Here is a 17,750-nt window from a genome sequence, read left to right as displayed (position 1 = left end):
CAGCTCACCCACAGTACAGTGGGGCATCACTGTGACAGGGACCTGGTGCAGCTCCAGCCTCCTGCACTGCAGGGGAGAGTCAGATGGGGATGAAAGAGGGCAAAGGGCGTGAATGTGCACCCCGACCCAGAGCCATGGGGACAGCAGGAGGCTGAGGCCCAGGACTGTGCTTGCCCAACCTGCAGGGTATGTGTGTGACTGTGTGGGTGTGTGTGTGTGTGTCTGCACAGTGTGTGTTGAGGTTTGATGAAAGAATCACTGCTGAAGAAGGCAGAGGCCTCCACAATTCCCAGGGACCTGCAACACAGACAAAAGGAAAAACAGAAGGAGGGAAAAGGAGGCAGGACTGAGAGAGGAGGGGACAGAGAGGTGTCCTGGGCCTGAACCCACCCATGAGCCTGAGAAGTGCTCCTGTCCGGAGAAGAGGTTCAGTGCAGAAGGAGGAAGGACAGCACAGCTGACAGCCGTGCTCAAGAAGCTTCTGGATCCTAGGCTCATCTCCACAGAGGAGAACACGCAAGCAGCAGAGACCATGGGGCCACACTCAGCCCCTCCCTGCACACAGCACATCACCTGGAAGGGGCTCCTGCTCACAGGTGAGGAGAGAACTTCCTGGGAGAGGACAGGAGGAGGAAGCAGAGTGACTGGATGGGGTCTCCTGGAGAGGATGCGGTTCTAAAAAATAAAAGAAGCCAGCACTTTGGGAGGCTGAGGTCTGTGGATCACGAGATCAGGAGTTCAAGATCAGTCCGGCCAACAAAATGTAGCCCTGTCTCTGCTAAAAATAAAAAAAATTAACCAGGTATGGTGGTGTGCTCCTGTAATCCTAGCTACTCGGGAGGCTGAGGCAGGAGAATCACGTGAACCCGGGAGGCAGAAGTGGCAGTGAGTCTAGATAGCACCACTGCACGCCAGCCTGGGCGACAGTACGAGACTCCATCTCAAAAAAAAAAAAAGAAAAAAAGAAAAAAGAAAAAAAAGGAAAGAAGGCTCTGTTGGAGCCTGGATAGGGGAAAATACACCAGAGAGGGACAGGTGTCAAAATAAGAAAGTCACATTGAACCGGAATTGTAAGAGGTAGGAAAATCTTAAGTGTTCTGTTTTCCTGATTAATCATCAGGGGCCACCACATGTTGAAAAATGATAATAATAACTATATCAGATGACACTTCAAATAGAAATATAAGCAGGAGACGAAACACTGTCCTCAGCAAAAAACCTCAACAATTGGGGGAAAAAAAGACATCCAGGGTGTGGAGGGCCCTGAGAACTCTCACATCTACAGGAGTCTACAGCCTGTTCCAGACACTAGGGTGCAACCCAGATCACAAAATTCCCTGTCCTCACGGAGCTCACGCTGTCATGGGGAAGAAGACGGACATGCAAAGAGATCTAGAATGTGAGGTCAGGTGATGACAAGAACCCTGGAGGGAGCAGAGCAGGGAAAGCTCAGAAAGGGAAGACCCAGGGTGTCTGAAGGAGGTGTCAGGAAAGAAGTCTAAGGATGCCCTGATGTGAGCAGGACCTGAGGGCAGTGTGGAGGGGGCCGTGAGGACCCCCGGGGAAGAGGATTCCAAACAGAAAAATGCCAAGGTCAGAAGTGTTGAAGGAATGCGGGTCATGCCGCTGATCTTGACCTAGTACGACAGTAGGACACATACACATACACACACACAAACACACATGCCCCTTTTGTGTGTGTGTATGTGTGTTTGTGTGTGTGTGTGTATGTGTCTTCAAGGCTGAAGATTGATGAGACCTTCTCAGGACACAGGGCCCCATCTTTTCACCCCAGAACATAGGTCTCAATATTAACTGATGCTCTCTCCACTTCCAAGCATCAGTTTTGATCGACTGGAACCTGCCCACCACTGCCCAAGTCATGATTGAAGCCCAGCCACCCAAAGTTTCTGAGGGGAAGGATGTTCTACTTGTCCACAATTTGCCCCAGAATCTTACTGGCTACTTCTGGTACAAAGGGCAAATGATGGACCTCTACCATTACATTACATCATATGTAGTAGACGGTCAACTAATTTTATAGGGCCTGCATACAGTGGACGAGAAACAGTATATTCCAATGCATCCCTGCTGATCCAGAATGTCACCTGGGAGGACACAGGAACCTACACCTTACACATCATAAAGCAATGTGATGGGACTAGAGGAGAAACTCGACATTTCACCTTCACGTTATACCGTGAGTGATTCCACATGATCCCTGGGTGTTGGGAGGCAGAGGTCATTTCTACTTCACACACACAGGATTGTCAGGCCTGGACTCTGCCTCTGTCACTCTCTGCATTATGTCCCATGCTGGGGTATGCACATTTAGTGCAGGACACACACAGAGGAGACAAATTTCAACAGACCAGAATTCCTTTCCAGCATCCAGACCCTGCAGACACTTGCTGCCGAGGAACGACAGTCTGATGGGGGGACTCAGCAGGAGGAGATCAGTCTCAGCCAAGCACCTCATGCCCTCTTCATAAATTTGACCCTGACAAAGACCCTGGAGAACTGAGTAGGGCTTGGCCTGAGTGGCCCACTGAGATACTCTCAGAGAAGCTCAGCTCTAGAAGCCCCAACCCCAGAACCTGTCCCTAAATCCTTCCTCCAGATAAAGCTGAGGAGCCTGTGCCAGGGCTGGGTTGTGGCTTCTTTGGCAGGGCTTGCTGGGACCAAGGATTTACCAGCTGAGGACTGTGTCTCCTGGAGCTGCTCACCAGCCAGGGCTCAGCCCTCAGAGCCTCATCTGGGCAAGGACAGAGCGTTCTTCACCTGAGACTCAGAGTGGAGAGGACAGAAAAACAAGCTTTGTAGGCCATGAGCCAACTGACTTGGGAGACTTAGGACAGTTCATAGAAAGTCTAATGTCCCCAGAAGCAGAAAAAGAAGAGAGAAGATGTACCACATAGCAGCTTGTCCACAGGGATCTGACCTAAAGGTGCTTTCTCATGGAAGCAAATTAATAATAAATGCTCTTTGTGTGAACACCTTCACTGTGCCAAGCATTAGGTCAGGTGACTGAATAATTTAACATTTATTCACAGATGGCATGAAAAGCCACAGTCCATTTGCCATTTAGCTTATTTGATTGAGAGAAAACTGAGGCACAGGGAGGCACAGTCACTGAACCAGAGTCACACCAACACAAAGGGGAGACCAGGGTCACATGAGGTCTGTCTGCAGCCACAGGCCCATCCTCTCCTCCACCAGAAGTGAGGGCTTACTGGGTTCCAAGGACAACATAGTCACTTATTGGCTCAAATCCTCTCTTCATAGGCATCCAAACCTCAGAGGAGTGAGAGCAAATGGTCAGCTGATTAGTCTGTACTCCAGAACTAAATCACCTCATTCAACCATCAGAGTCAATGCAAAAAAAATGTACAGGCCTCCCCCTCAGATCTTAATCCCCATCACTGAACCTAAAATCCTGTGTTTCCCAAAGTGTCCATGTCACTGTCATGAGAGGATCAAGGAGAGGACCTTGTTTTCTTTCCCCACTCACACCCTGCACCAGCACAGGCCCAGCGAGAGACACACTCAGGAGCTCTCACATAACAAATGAAGAAATGAATGATCCAAAACCTCTTTACAGACCAGATCTTGGATGCAGAATCCTAGGAGGTTCTAGCCACACCTGTCCCTTGTCGTTCAGAGGCTGACACCCATGTTTCATCCACCCACTACCTCTTCCCCTGAAGCCACCCCACCTCATTTAACTCTGAATCTCTTTGGCCACTGGAGGGTTCTCAGGGCTCCTTGGTCCTGGACTGTGGAACTGGGGGCACCTGGTCCCTAGGGTCTCTGAAGTCAGTGTCTCCCTCACTGCTCACTGCCATGGTGTCTCTGCCTCTCTCTGCTTCTCTGTGTCCCTCATCTTCATCCCACTTCATTCTGACTGGCAAGCCCTGTCCTGCACATCTTCTTCCTCCACTCCTAGGCCTTCCCCAGACACTCCCTCTAACTAGGCTGGCTGTTCTGTTCCCTTCCCACTAACACTGTGGCCTGGCCCACCTCCCAGGAAATAGGAAAGACTCAGAAATCACCTGGAGTTGCCACTCCTGTCAGGCTTCATCTCCAGCCAATGTCCCCAGGTCACTAAGAGAATGAGCTTCCACTGTATTCCCATCCAGGGATCTTTCCCTTTGTGAGGCTGACCTGTGGACAAGACCATGGGACAGGGATAGGCAGTTCCTCCATCCAATCTTATCATTGCCAGACAAGTTATTCTGGCCTCCTGCACACACACACACACAAAATTTTTGAAACGGTGATTTGTAGTAAAGAAAGGTTTTAACGACTCCAAGTCTGCCAAACAGGAGGATGGAGGTTTATTATTACTCAAATCAGCCTCCCCAGTGGATCAGGGGTTAGAGATTTTCAAGGATAGTTTCGGGGGCACAGGACTAAAAAATGAGTACTGCTGATTGTTTGGTGATGGAATCATGTGGGCGGAGGGAAATAATCTGTTTGTACTTGAATCTGCCTCTATGTAGGGGCCACATGACTGGCTGAGCCATTAGTCATAGGTATGGATGACGTCAGCCAGTTGCCAGAATGCAAAAGAATGACAAACACCTCAAAAGACCAATCTCACGTTCTACAATAGTGATGTTATCTATAGGAGCAATTAGTTACAAATTTTGTAAACTCTGGCCAAATGACATTGCAGCAGTCAGAGATTATAGAAACTGTGCCTACATTTTAGCAGAATTCAGATCCCTCCTATAATCTAAATCTCATGGTCTTTCACTAGTTTGACAAAGGCAGTCCCTGGGCAAAGTAAGGGTCTTAGTTTTATGGAGGAACTATTATCATTTTTCTTCAAAGTTAAACCATAAACTAAATTCCTCCCAAGGTTAGCCTGGCCTATGCCCAGGAATGAGTCAGGACAGCCAGCCTGAGACTAGATGCCAGATGGAGTCAGCCATGCTAGTTTGCTATCACTGTTGTAATCTTTGCACTGACTCACCAGGGTGTCAGAGGCTGGACAGGCCTGCACTCCCCAAAGCCCATGGGCTCATTTCGCCCATTTCACTCGTGACTCCATCCTCAACCTGCCATGGAGCTCACATTCTCTGGTCATTTCCTAGAGACTTCTGGCTTCCTGTCAGGAATATAGCAAGCTTGGGATTTGTCACTCGGTTCTAACACTAAGTAAAAAGCTGAACAAAATCAAAAGTCAACAACTTGTTAAAATCCCTCTGAGATGGATGGGCACAGTGGCTGATGCCTATAATCCCAGCACTTTGGGAGGCCAAGGCAGGCACAAGGTCAGGAGATGGAGACAATCCTGGCTAACATGGTGAAACCCCATCTCCACTAAAAATACAAAAAGTTAGCCAGGTGTGGTGGCGGGCACCTGTAGTCCCAGCTACTTGGGAGGCCGAGGCAGGAGAATGGCATGAGCCCGGGAGGTGGAGCTTGCAGTGAGCTGAGATCATGCCACTGCACTCCAGCCTGGGTGACAGAGCGAGACTCTGTCTCAGGAAAAAAAATGGCGTTAGAGAAATGAAGAATGCTTTTGATGCTTACTGGTAGACTGCACACAGCTGAGGAAAGGATCCCTAGCTTGAGGTTGTGTCAATAGAAACTTCCAAAACTGAAACAGGAAAGTTCAAAAAGAGTGGGGAAAAAAAAGTGGAACAACATATTCAACTTCATATTTAATATTTTGTTTTGACAATAGCAGTTTTTAAATTTTGTAGTTGTGGGACAACTACAACCCCTGTAACATACACCTAATGGAAATACTGGTGGTTTTGGGGACCAATTGGAGGTGGCCAGGTGGGTGCTATCTGATGGTTTTACTGCCTGTGCTTCATACAACTGTTTCCTCAAGATGATGCCATTTTCATAAGTTGGAGTTCTTCGTGTGGGGAGACACACGAGCCATTGGCATCTCACTTAGACTCTTCCTAATTCACACAAACTTAAATTTTAGTGGTGCTTCCTGAGCTTAAGAGAAAATGAAGAAAGCATTTCACATACCTGTTTTGGGGTCCTCCCCATTTTTCCTAACTCTGCACAGAAATTAGAAGCAGGGAGTTCTTTCTATATTTACTAACGTAACACACATCACTTCTTTCAATTTGGCATCATTCCTCCCTTTATGAAATTAACACACTAACCAGTTCTGTCATTTTAACGGGACTCTCTCTACTTAAGGAGTTGCTAATTTCAAAACACCTTTGTCATTTTCTTTGAGCATAATGTGATCCTGCTGGAATTCATGGCACACCTAAACCTTATTTTGGTCTCAAGAGAAATACTACAACCATCAATTGATCTTAGACGTTTGGACCATCAGTAAAAATTTCCACTTAAGAAAACATTTTAATGTTTCCTCCAAATTTTTGTTGTTGTTGTTACTAGAGTCAGAACACAACATGAGGTCTAAACTCCTGACAACTTTTTATGGGAAAATTACAGTATTACAAATTGGGCATCCCAAATCCAATAATCCAAAATCTGAAATGCTCCAAAACTCAACACTTGTGACCACTAATGTAATGCTAAAAGAAGTGCTCACTGGAGCATTTTGGATTTTAAATTTTTCAGATTTGTGATGCTACACCAGAACGTATACTGCAAATATTCCAAAATAAAAAAAATTAGAAATCCAAAACACTTTCTTTTAACCTTTCTGCATAACGAGCCCTTTATCTGTACGAACTATAGACATGAAGCTGTACAGCAGATTTCTAGAACCTCCTCATCTTGCATAACTGAAATCGCACACTCTCGGAACAACGCCCTATTCCCCTGATCCAAGCTCTGGCAAACTACTACTCTACTCTCTGATTCACTCTGGAATCCACTGATATGAGTTACATAGAGTAGTCAAACTCAGAATCAGAGAGTAGAATGTCTAATGAGAGAAAGTATCTGCAAGGCTTCTTCCCAAATATTGGTCTAATATCCAACAAACACATATGGTCCATGAGGGCCAGACTTCCATCATTAGTTCACGTTCGTCCTTTCCACCAGTCAGTTCTGCATTTGCAAACATCCACATGTATTTCTAGAAAGAGCCACATGGTCCTCACCTGCCCTCTAAAGGGGGAAGGGAGAATCATGGACCCAGAACAGGGAACATGGTCTTGGTCCAAAGCTATCAGCTCTTGCCTGTCCCCTTCACTCTTTGTAGGTCATTCCTTGGACTCTGCTCTATCTTTAGAGGTCACTGGCTCAGGTCAGTCACTATGAGACATCTGGGAAAACTGCAGACTGCCCCAACTTCTGGTTCCACTGCCTGATAATTGAACTGACCTCCAGGCTTGACTCATCTCCCCTGTGTTATTTCTGCTGAAGTACCCAGTCCCAGGCCAGGCTTTCCATTACCCAAGGGGTTTAAGGACAAGGGGAAGTTCCATCATCCATCTCTAGGATGTCCTTGGAAAGGGAAGCTGCAGAGAAAACATACCACGGGGGGAAAGTAAGACTGAAACTAAGAAGATTCCAGCACTGCATGCTCCAAGTGAGGACCACAAGGTGGGCCAGGCAGGCAGTTGGAGATGGAGAGACTCAGAGAGGCACCAGGGGCTGTGACTGCTGGTCCTATGTCTTTCCATGACCCAATGCTGCTGCTCAATTCACACTTCAGAAAGTCTGTGCTTCTCCCACATAAAGCAGGCAGCCTCACAATTTCTGAGCCCTCAGATTGCCATGCATCTGTCTTGTAACACATACACATGCCATGCACTTTTGAAGACTTGGGTGGGCTAAGAGGTGGGAAATGCCAATTCTGATTGCAAAACGCCTTTAGAGGAATCAAAGGTGCCACACAGGGCCATCTTCTCTCTGTTTTCTGCACAGTGGAGACTCCCAAGCCCTCCATCTCCAGCAGCAACTTAAACCCCAGGGAGGCCATGGAGGCTGTGACCTTAACCTGTGATCCTGAGACTCCGGATGCAAGCTACCTGTGGTGGATGAATGGTCAGAGCCTCCCTATGACTCACAGGTTGCAGCTGTCTGAAACCAACAGGACCCTCTTTCTATTTGGTGTCACAAAGTATATTGCAGGACCCTATGAATATGAAATACGGAACCCAGTGAGTGCCAGCCGCAGTGACCCAGTCACCCTGAATCTCCCCCGTGAGTATCTTCTGTTCTTCTGTGAGCCAGGCTGCCATCCCAAATACATGTGGTCAGAGTCCAGGCCTCTCCGTCCCTCTCAGGTCCAAGTACAGAGACCTTTATCCCTGGACATCAAACCTGGCCATGACCTTCTGCCCCAAGCAAACCAGAGTAGGCCTAGGCTTGATCAACAATAGGAGAAAAGAGGCTACTCCTGTCACGGGAGACTCAGGGTCCACAGCTTGTGATGGGAGAAACAGGTGAATGTCTCAGGCTCCAGATCAGTGAACACAGTAGGGATTTGACTGGGACTTCAGTGTTGTGACTTGCTTCACAGGGTCACTGTGACTGTGGCCCTTCCAGAGACCAGGATTTTCCTTTCCCTCTGACAATATCGCCTTGACGTTATTCACTTTGCTCCACATTGCCCGGATGTCCCCACCATTTCTTCCTCATACACCTATTACCATACAGGGGAAGTCCCCAAGATCTCCTGCCCCACAGACTGTCATCCACTGACAGAGCGTTCTTGGATGTTTGATGGGAAGATGCAGCAATCAGCACAAGTGTTCTTTGTCCCCCAAATCACTAAAACATATAGAGGGGTCTATGTCTGTTTCATCCATAACTCAGCCACTGATGGAACAAATCTCATAATCAAGAGGATCATAGTCCCTTGTAAGTGGATCCCTGGAGCATTGGCAATATGTTTTCCAGTGAAGTCTATCTAGCTGTCAGGGAACAGCCACCTGCCCTCTGCAGAGGGAGAGGGAAAATCAAAAACCCAGGAAAGGGAATATGTTTCTGCTCCAAAACCACCAGCTTTTGCCTGTCCTCTTCACCCTTTCCAGATCATTCTTTAGACTATACACTAATCATGAACAATCTGAAAGGAAGTTAAGGAAAGAATTTCAATTCACATTAACATCAAAAGGAATAAAATATTTTGGAATAAGTTTAACCAAAAAGGTCAAATGATTATACCCTGAAAACTACAAAACATTGCTGAAAGAAATTAAAGACGATATCAATATATGGAAAGACATTTCATTTTCATGGATTGGAAGAATCACTACTGTTAGAAAGACAATACTATCCAATTGAGTTGCAGAATCAATGCAACCCCTACCAGAATCCCAATAACATTTTTGGCAGAATTTAGAAAACTCTGTCCTAAATCTGACCTGAGAGGTTCTTATTAATGACTGCCACAACACAAACACTGAGAAAAAGTTGCATCCACAAAAGGTGGAAAGTTCTGATGACATCGAAAATAGCAATCAGACTTTCTCACATCCCAAAGCCATCAAAAATATGTGAGTGCAGCATGGCCAGTATGGAATTGACCAAAAAGTAATCACCCAGCTAGAAACGTAGTGATAGAAAAAAAGGGCAAGAATATATTTAGCTTATCACCTCCCACTTTTGCCTACTAATCTGATGTTGAAAAGAAATGCTCACTGAAGCATTTTAGATTTTGAGTCTTTCAGATTTGGAATGCTAAACCACTAAGTATATGACAAATATTTCAGAATAAAAAAATCAGAAATCCAAAACACTCTTTGTCCTAAGACTTATGCATAAGAAATACTCAATCTGTGTGAACTATAGGCATCAAGCTCTACAGCAGATCTCTAGAACCTCCCCACCTTGCGTAACTGAAACTGCACACCCATGAACAACTTCTGATTCTCCCCACTCCCAGCTCCTGGCAACCAGCAGTCTCTTCTCACATTCACTCTGGAATCCACTTACATGAGGTTCCTAGAGTAGTCGAACCCATGAAATCAGAGAGTAGAATATCCAATGAAACAAAATATTTGCAAAACTTCTCTCCAAATTTGTGTCATATCCATTAAACACACATGGTCCATGAGGACCAGATTTCCAGCAGTTCATTCCCACCCTTTCCACCAGTCAGTTCTGCATTTGCAAATGTCCACACGTATTTCTGGAAAGATCCACATGGTCCTCACCTGCCCTCTGCAGAAGGAGAGGAAACTTAAAGAACCCAGGAGAGGGAACATGGTTCCAGCCCAAAGCCACCAGCCCTTGCCTGTCCCTCTCACTCTTTGTAGATCATTCCTTGCACTGTGCTCTATCTTTAGAGGTCACTGGTTCAAGTAAGTCATTATGAAACACCTGCAAAAAACTGCCCCACATTGTGCCTCCACTGCCTGATGACTGAAATGACCTCCAGGCTTGACTCTGGTCTCCCCTGTGTTATTTATGCTGAAACATCCAGTCCCAGGCCAGGCTGCTTGGTATCTTCAGGGTTTCAGGACAATGGGAAGTCCCATTATTACTCATCTCTAAAAAGTCCTTGGAAATGGAAGCTGCAGGGAGATCATATCTAGGGGGGCAAAGTAGGATGGAATTTGGAAGAGGCCCAGCAGTTGCACATTCCAGGTAAGGAACCCAAGGTGAGCCAGCCAGTCAACTGATTAGGGAGGGACTGGGAGGGGTACCAGGGGCTGTGACTCCCACTGACGTGTCTGTCCATGACCCAACACTGCTGCTCAATTGACACTTGAGAAAGTCTGTGTTACACTAAGACAGAGCAGGCAGCCTCACAGTCTTTGAGCCCTTAGATCATCATGCATCTGTCTTGTGACACACCCACCAGCTATTGGCTTTCAAGGACTCGGGTGGGCTGAGAGGTGGGAGATGCCAACTCTGATTGAAGGATGCCTGTGGAGGAATCAAAGGTGTCACACAGGACAATCTTCTCTCTGTTATCCACACAGCGAAGCTGCCCAAGCCCTACAACACCATCAACAACTTAAACCCCAGGGAGAATAAGGATGTCTTAACCTTCACCTGTGAACCTATGAGTGAGAACTACACCTACATTTGGAGGCTAAATGGTCAGAGCCTCCCGGTCAGTCCCAGGGTAAAGCGACCCATTGAAAACAGGATCCTCATTCTACCCAGTGTCACGAGAAATGAAACAGGATCCTATCAATGTGAAATACGGGACTGATATGTTGGCATCCGCAGTTACCCAGTCACCCTGAATGTCCTCTGTGAGTATCTTTTGTTCCTCTGTGGGCCAGGACACCAGCTTAAATCCAAACGACCGAGGCCAGGCCTCTCGGTCTCTCTCCGGTCCAAGTATAGACACCTTTACTTCTGGACATCCGAGCTGGCCATGACTCCCTGCCCTGGGAAAACCTGGGTAGGCACAGCCTTAACCAGGAATACAAGGGGAGGGGACGCTCTTGTCATGGGAGACTTGGTGCCCACAGCTTGTGATGGCAGAAACAGGTGAATACCTCAGTGAACATAGAGGGGGTTTGGCTGGGACTTGAGGGTGTGTCTTGGCTCAGAGGGTCACTGTGTCCCTTTAACAGACCAGGAGCATCCTCTTCCCTCAGATGACATCACCTGTGACCTTATTCTCTTTGCTCCAGATGGTCCAGACCTCCCCCAGAATTTACGCTTCATTCACCTATTACCATTCAGAAGAAAACCTCTACTTGTCCTGCTTCGCAGACTCTAACCCACCGGCAGAGTATTCTTGGACAATTAATGGGAAGTTTCAGCTATCAGGACAAAATCTCTTTATCCCCCAGATTACTACAAAGCATAGCAGGCTCTATGCTTGCTCTCTTCGTAATTCAGCCACTGGCAAGGAAAGCTCCAAATCCGTGATAGTCAAAGTCTCTGGTAAGTGGGTCCCAGCATCGTTGGCAACAGGGTTTTAGGTGGACTCTATCTGGCTTTCAGACAAGAGTCAGGAAAACATTTTTATTCCCAGCCTGTGTCCCATGGGCACAAGCAAATCCCAAATTCTCCTCCTGAACCCTCCCAATTTGTCTCTGCAGACTCTCTTCTCCTTGTTTTTCTGTTTTCTCATGGCTGACCTTGTGTCTGGCCTGAGAAAGGTAGGGAGGGGGCTTTATCAGCCCTGAGCACTGTGTGGTAGAAGAGGCTTCACAGAGGGACAAGAAGCAGAGTCCTCAAGATCGAGTTGCTTCTCGCTGTCACCAACAAATCCCCTTCTACCACATCTTTGTTTTCTTGTACCTATTCCATGAGCTACAAGGAACATCTGAGGATTTGAAACAAGCTCACACTTTTCCCCCAAATGAGAGGAGGAAGCCCCTTGGGTGAGGGAGGAGCAGCTCAGACTCTGCTTCCTGCTCTGCTCCAGGCTCCTCTGGTGACTGGCCCTGCCTGACTCCACCTGGGATAGGACCAGCATGTGTGGAGAAAGAGCCCTGGTGGCCTATTCTGAATTTGGCTAAATCGAGCTGCCAGTTGAAGCCAAGTTTCCCCCGGGCCAGGCTGCAGGGAAATAAGAAGAGAGGGAGCCTCAGGGCAGACTCTTGAGCTGCTTCCTGGCTCTGAAGTCATCAGCTGTATTAGGCTTTGGGCACAGCACGTGGGACACAGCATGGAGGACAGTGACTGATGCAGAGCTGGAGAAATAGAGAGATTCACCCCTGGGGCTCCGCATGGCAGGAAAGGGGCAGTGCCAAAAAGTGTGTAATTATAGAGAGGGTAAGACTACCAGACATTTTATATATATCCAATATAAGACTTATCATTAACTATTTCTAAGTGTGCAATTTAGTGTTGCGTAACCATCACACTATCCATTTCCAGAACTTTTTCTTCTTACCATATTAAACCTCTGTACCCAATAAACAGTAACTCTCACTCCTTCTCCCCCTGACCCTTAGCACCCACCATTCTACTTTCTGTCTCTATGTAACTGGCTATTCTATCTATCTTTTATAAATGGAATTATATAATAATTATCCTTTCATGTCTGGCTTATTTCAGTTAGCATAATATCTTCAAGGTTCATCCATTTTGCACGATGTATTGGAATTTTATTCCTTGTTAAGTTTGAATAACATTTCAATGTATAGATATACCTCATTTGCCTACCCACTTCTCTTTCTTTTTTTTTCTTTTTTTTCTTTTTATTATTATTATTATTATTATTATTATTATTATTATTATACTTTAGGCTCTATGGTACATGTGCGCAACGTGCAGGTAAGTTACATATGTATACATGTGCCATGCTGGTGCGCTGCACCCACCAACTCGTCATCTAGCATTAGGTATATCTCCCAATGCCATCCCTCCCCCCTCCCCCCACCCCACAACAGTCCCCAGTGTGTGATGTTCCCCTTCCTGTGTCCATGTGTTCTCATTGTTCAATTCCCACCTATGAGTGAGAATATTCGGTGTTTGGTTTTTTGTTCTTGCGATAGTTTACTGAGAATGATGATTTCCAATTTCATCCATGTCCCTACAAAGGACGTGAACTCATCATTTTTTATGGATGCATAGTATTCCATGGTGTATATGTGCCACATTTTCTTAATCCAGTCTATCATTGTTGGACATTTGGGTTGGTTCCAAGTCTTTGCTATTGTGAATAATGCCACAATAAACATACGTGTGCATGTGTCTTTATAGCAGCATGATTTATAGTCCTTTGGGTATATACCCCGTAATGGGATGGCTGGGTCAAATGGAATTTCTAGTTCTAGATCCCTGAGGAATCGTCACACTGACTTCCACAAGGGTTGAACTAGTTTACAGTCCCACCAACAGTGTAAAAGTGTTCCTATTTCTCCACATCCTCTCCAGCACCTGTTGTTTCCTGACTTTTTAATGATTGCCATTCTAACTGGTGTGAGATGGTATCTCATTGTGGTTTTGATTTGCATTTCTCTGATGGCCAGTGATGGTGAGCATTTTTTCATGTGTTTTTTGGCTGCATAAATGTCTTCTTTTGAGAAGTGTCTGTTCATGTCCTTCGCCCACTTTTTGATGGGGTTGTTTGTTTTTTTCTTGTAAACTTGTTGGAGTTCACTTCTCTTTCAATGGACTTTTTAGTTGTTTCCATTTTTTGGCTATTGTGATTAATGCTTCTCTGAACATCAGTGTACAAATATTTGTTCAAATTTCTTTCAATTCTATGGGGAGTATGTCCAGAAGTGGAATTGCTGGATCAAATGGTAATTTGTTTAATTTTTTGAGAAACAGCCACACCACTTTTTACAGTGGCTATAACGTTTCCCATTCCCAACAGCAATGCGCTAGAGCTCCAGTTTTTCCATCTACTTGAAAACACCTGTTGTTTTGTGTTGCTGTCATTGTTGTTGTTTGTCAAAGCCATCCTAAAGTGTGTGAGGTGGTGTAACATTGTGGTTTTGATTTGCATATCTCCAAGCATTCGTGATGCTGAGGAACTTTGCATGGGCTTATTGGATATTTGCATATCTTCCTTGGAGAAAACTCTATTTTAATCCTTTCTTCATTTTTTAATTGGGTTTTTGGATGTTTGCTGTTGTTGACTTGTAGCTTTTCATGTATTCTGGAAATTAATTTCTTATCACACATATAATTTGCAAATATTTTTATCATTTCGTGGGTTGCCTTTTTACTTTCTTGATAATGTTCTTCGATATATAAAAGGTTCTGATTTTTATGAAGTCCGATTTATCCATTTTATTTGTTGCCTATGCTTTTGTTGTTACAACCAAGAAATCATTGTGAAATCCAGTATCATGAAGCTTTTCTTTTAAGAGTTGTATAGTTTTTGCTCTTACGTTTAGATCTTTGATCTATTGTGGCTTAATTTTTGTACATGGTGTTAGGTAAAGGTTCCACTCTTCTTGCCCTTGGATATCCAGCTTTCCCAATATCATTTGGTGAGAACAGTGTCCCTTCCCCATTGAATGATCTTGGCACACTCGATGAAAATCATTTGGCCATATATGCAAGCATTTCTTTCTGGGCTATTATATTTCATTAATTTCTATGTCCTCCTTTATGCCAGTACCACACTGTATTGATTACTGGGGCTTTGTAGTAAATGCGCAAATCAGGAAGTGTGAGTCCTCCAGCTTCATTCTTCCTCTTCAAAGCTGTGTGCCTATTTAGAGTCATGAGATTCAATATAAATTTTAGGACAGATTTTCCTTTTTCTGCAAAAATGTCACTGAGATTCTGATAGGAATTGTATTGAATCTGCAGCTCACTTTGGGTAGCACTGTCCTCCTAACAATATTGGGTCTTCCAATTCATGAAAACAAAATATCTTTCAATTTATTGATATCATCTTTCACTTCTTTCAGCAATATTTTGTAGATTTCAGGTATAATCATTTCACCTCTTTGGTTAAACTTATTCCTAAATATTTTATTCTTTTTGATGTTAATATAAATTGAAATTTTTTTCTCTTCAGATTGTTCATGGTTAGTGTATTGAAATACAACTGATGTTTGAATGTTGATTTTGTATTGTGCAACATTACTGAATTTATTTATTAATTATAATAGGTTTGTTCCATCTTTAGGATTTTCTACATATAAGTTCAAGTTATCTATAAGCAGAAATAATTTTACTCCTTCTTTCCAATTTGAATGTCTTTTTTTAAATTCTTGCCTAATTTTTCTGACTGGACCTTTCAATACAATGTTGAATAAAAGTGTCAAAAGCAGGCATCCTTGTCTTGTTCCTGCTCATACAGGGAAAGCTTTCAGTCTTTCTCCGTTGAGTATGATGTTAGCATTGGGTTTTTCACATATTGCCTTTATGTTGAGGTGGTTTCCTTCCATTCTTAGAATGTTTTTCTTATGAAAAAATACTGAATTTCATCAAATGCTTTTATTGGTTCAACCTTATTACTGATTATAGTTCTATTCATATTTTTGTGTGTTTCTAGGAGTTTCTCTATTTTATCTAGGTTATCCAATTTATTGGCATACAATTATTTATACTACTTTCATAATCATTATTTTATTAGAATTGGTAGTAATCGCTTCATTTCTCTTTTTTTTGAAGAGCGAGAGACAGGCTCTCACTCTGTAGGCCAGCCCAGGATGGAATACAGTGGTGTGCAGCCTCAACCTCCTGGGCTCAAGCAATTCTCCTTCTTCAGCCTCCCAAGATGCTAGGACTACAGGTGCATGTCACCATGCCCAGCTAACTGGTTTTTTATTTTTTGTAGAGACAGCATCTCCCCAGGTTACCTATGCTGGTCCAAACACCTGGTCTCAAGAAATCCTTCTGCTGTGACCTCCCAAAGTGCTAGGATGAAAACATGACCCACCATGCTCAGAGTCCATTTTCATTTCTGATTTTAGGAATTTTAAACTTTTCTCTTTTTTTCTTAGTCAATCTACTTAATGGTGGTCAATTTTGTTGATTTTATTTTGAAGAATCAACTTTTGGTTTCATTAATTTCCTCTATTCTTTTTCCATTCTCCATTTTATTTATATCCACTCTAATCCTTATTATTTCCCTCACTCACTGTGCTTGGGTTTAGTTTGTTCTTCTTTCATATCCTGAAGTATTAAAGTAGGTTGTTGACCTGAGATCTTTCTTCTTTTTTAATATAAGAGTTTACAGTTATAAATGTCTTGCACAAGACTCAACTTCTCTGAACCTCTGATTCCTCAACTGAAAATTGCAATGAGAGTATTTTCTTCATACCATTCTTTTAAAGGTTTAATGCAGTCAATGAAACAAGATGCCACACACAGAGGAACCAATGTCAGCTGCTATATTACTACCATCATCATTAGACTTGAGGTCAAATAGTCCTAGAATCAAAGCTCAGATCCACCTGTCACTAGCCATACAACACCAGGAAAGTTTTTACACCATGCTAAGCCTGTCTTTTCATTGGCAAAATGGAAATAATGTTTACCTGACAGGGTTATTGTGTGGATTAAATGAGATACAGGGAAATTATTTAGCACAGGTCCTGGCACATAGGAAGTGCCCCTCAACAGTACCTACCTTTTTCCATTTATATGGAAAAAGAGGTAACACATAAAACACTAGGACATGGTTACTGACTACTTGTGGGAGACAAAAAAAAAAGCTAAGTGCAAAGAATCAAGCACGGTATGTTAGTTTTTACCAACTGAGATGCATCCAAGATGGGATTAGACATACAGGATAATTTATCAGGGAAGACACCTGTGAGGGAATGTGGGGCAGGCATGAAGGTAGTATGGGAGAACCCACAGACCACCATGCAGAGCTGATTCCTGTGAAAAAGAAAGAGAAAGAAGTTTTAGGTACCAATGCAGTTCTAAGAGTTTTTGCTAGACTGACGGGGACTCCTCCAACCAGTCACCCGTTAGAGTTAAAGAGAGCCTCTGAGACTAGGCTTGCTTTCACGCCCTTGCTGGGAGCCTGTGGGAAAGAATCTTTCTGTGCAAAGGAGGTAGTGAATTTGAAATGCACTGATCTGGCCCTTCTGTCAATCAGGTCCCTGCCATGGAGACCTGACAGAGTCTCATTCATGGCTGCCACAACAGAGACACTGAGAAAAAGAACAGGCTGATACCTTCATGAAATTCAAGACAAAGAAGAAAAAAACTCAATGTTATTGGACTAAAATCAAAAGGATAATGTTTTCATAATTTTTTATTTGAAAATGTGCTGATTCTTTCAATGTTTTATTCTCCAGATTTATGAACTTTTTTTCTTGAACCATTGGTAAAATATACTTTTGTAAACAAAAATTGAAACATTTGCTTTTGCTCTCTGAGTGCCCCAGAATTGGGAAAATATTCATGAGTATTCATATGTTTATGGTAATAAAGTTATTTGCACAAGTTCTGTAAGAATCTGCTCTCTTTATAACAGGACACATTTGAAAACATTGGTTATATTACCA

At 44.0% G+C, this 17,750-nt stretch overlaps 1 pseudogene; it reads left to right on the top strand.

Moving 5' to 3' along the window:
• The first annotated feature begins 532 nt into the window (after positions 1 to 532).
• LOC100448750 (pregnancy-specific beta-1-glycoprotein 6-like) lies at positions 533 to 16,298 on the top strand (annotated as a pseudogene).
• The last annotated feature ends 1,452 nt before the right edge of the window (positions 16,299 to 17,750 follow it).

The sequence above is a fragment of the Pongo abelii genome, chromosome 20 (assembly GCF_028885655.2).
Source record: "Pongo abelii isolate AG06213 chromosome 20, NHGRI_mPonAbe1-v2.0_pri, whole genome shotgun sequence".
In the NCBI taxonomy this organism is placed as follows: Eukaryota; Metazoa; Chordata; class Mammalia; order Primates; family Hominidae; genus Pongo; species Pongo abelii.
This window is presented reverse-complemented; position numbering and strand designations above follow the sequence as displayed.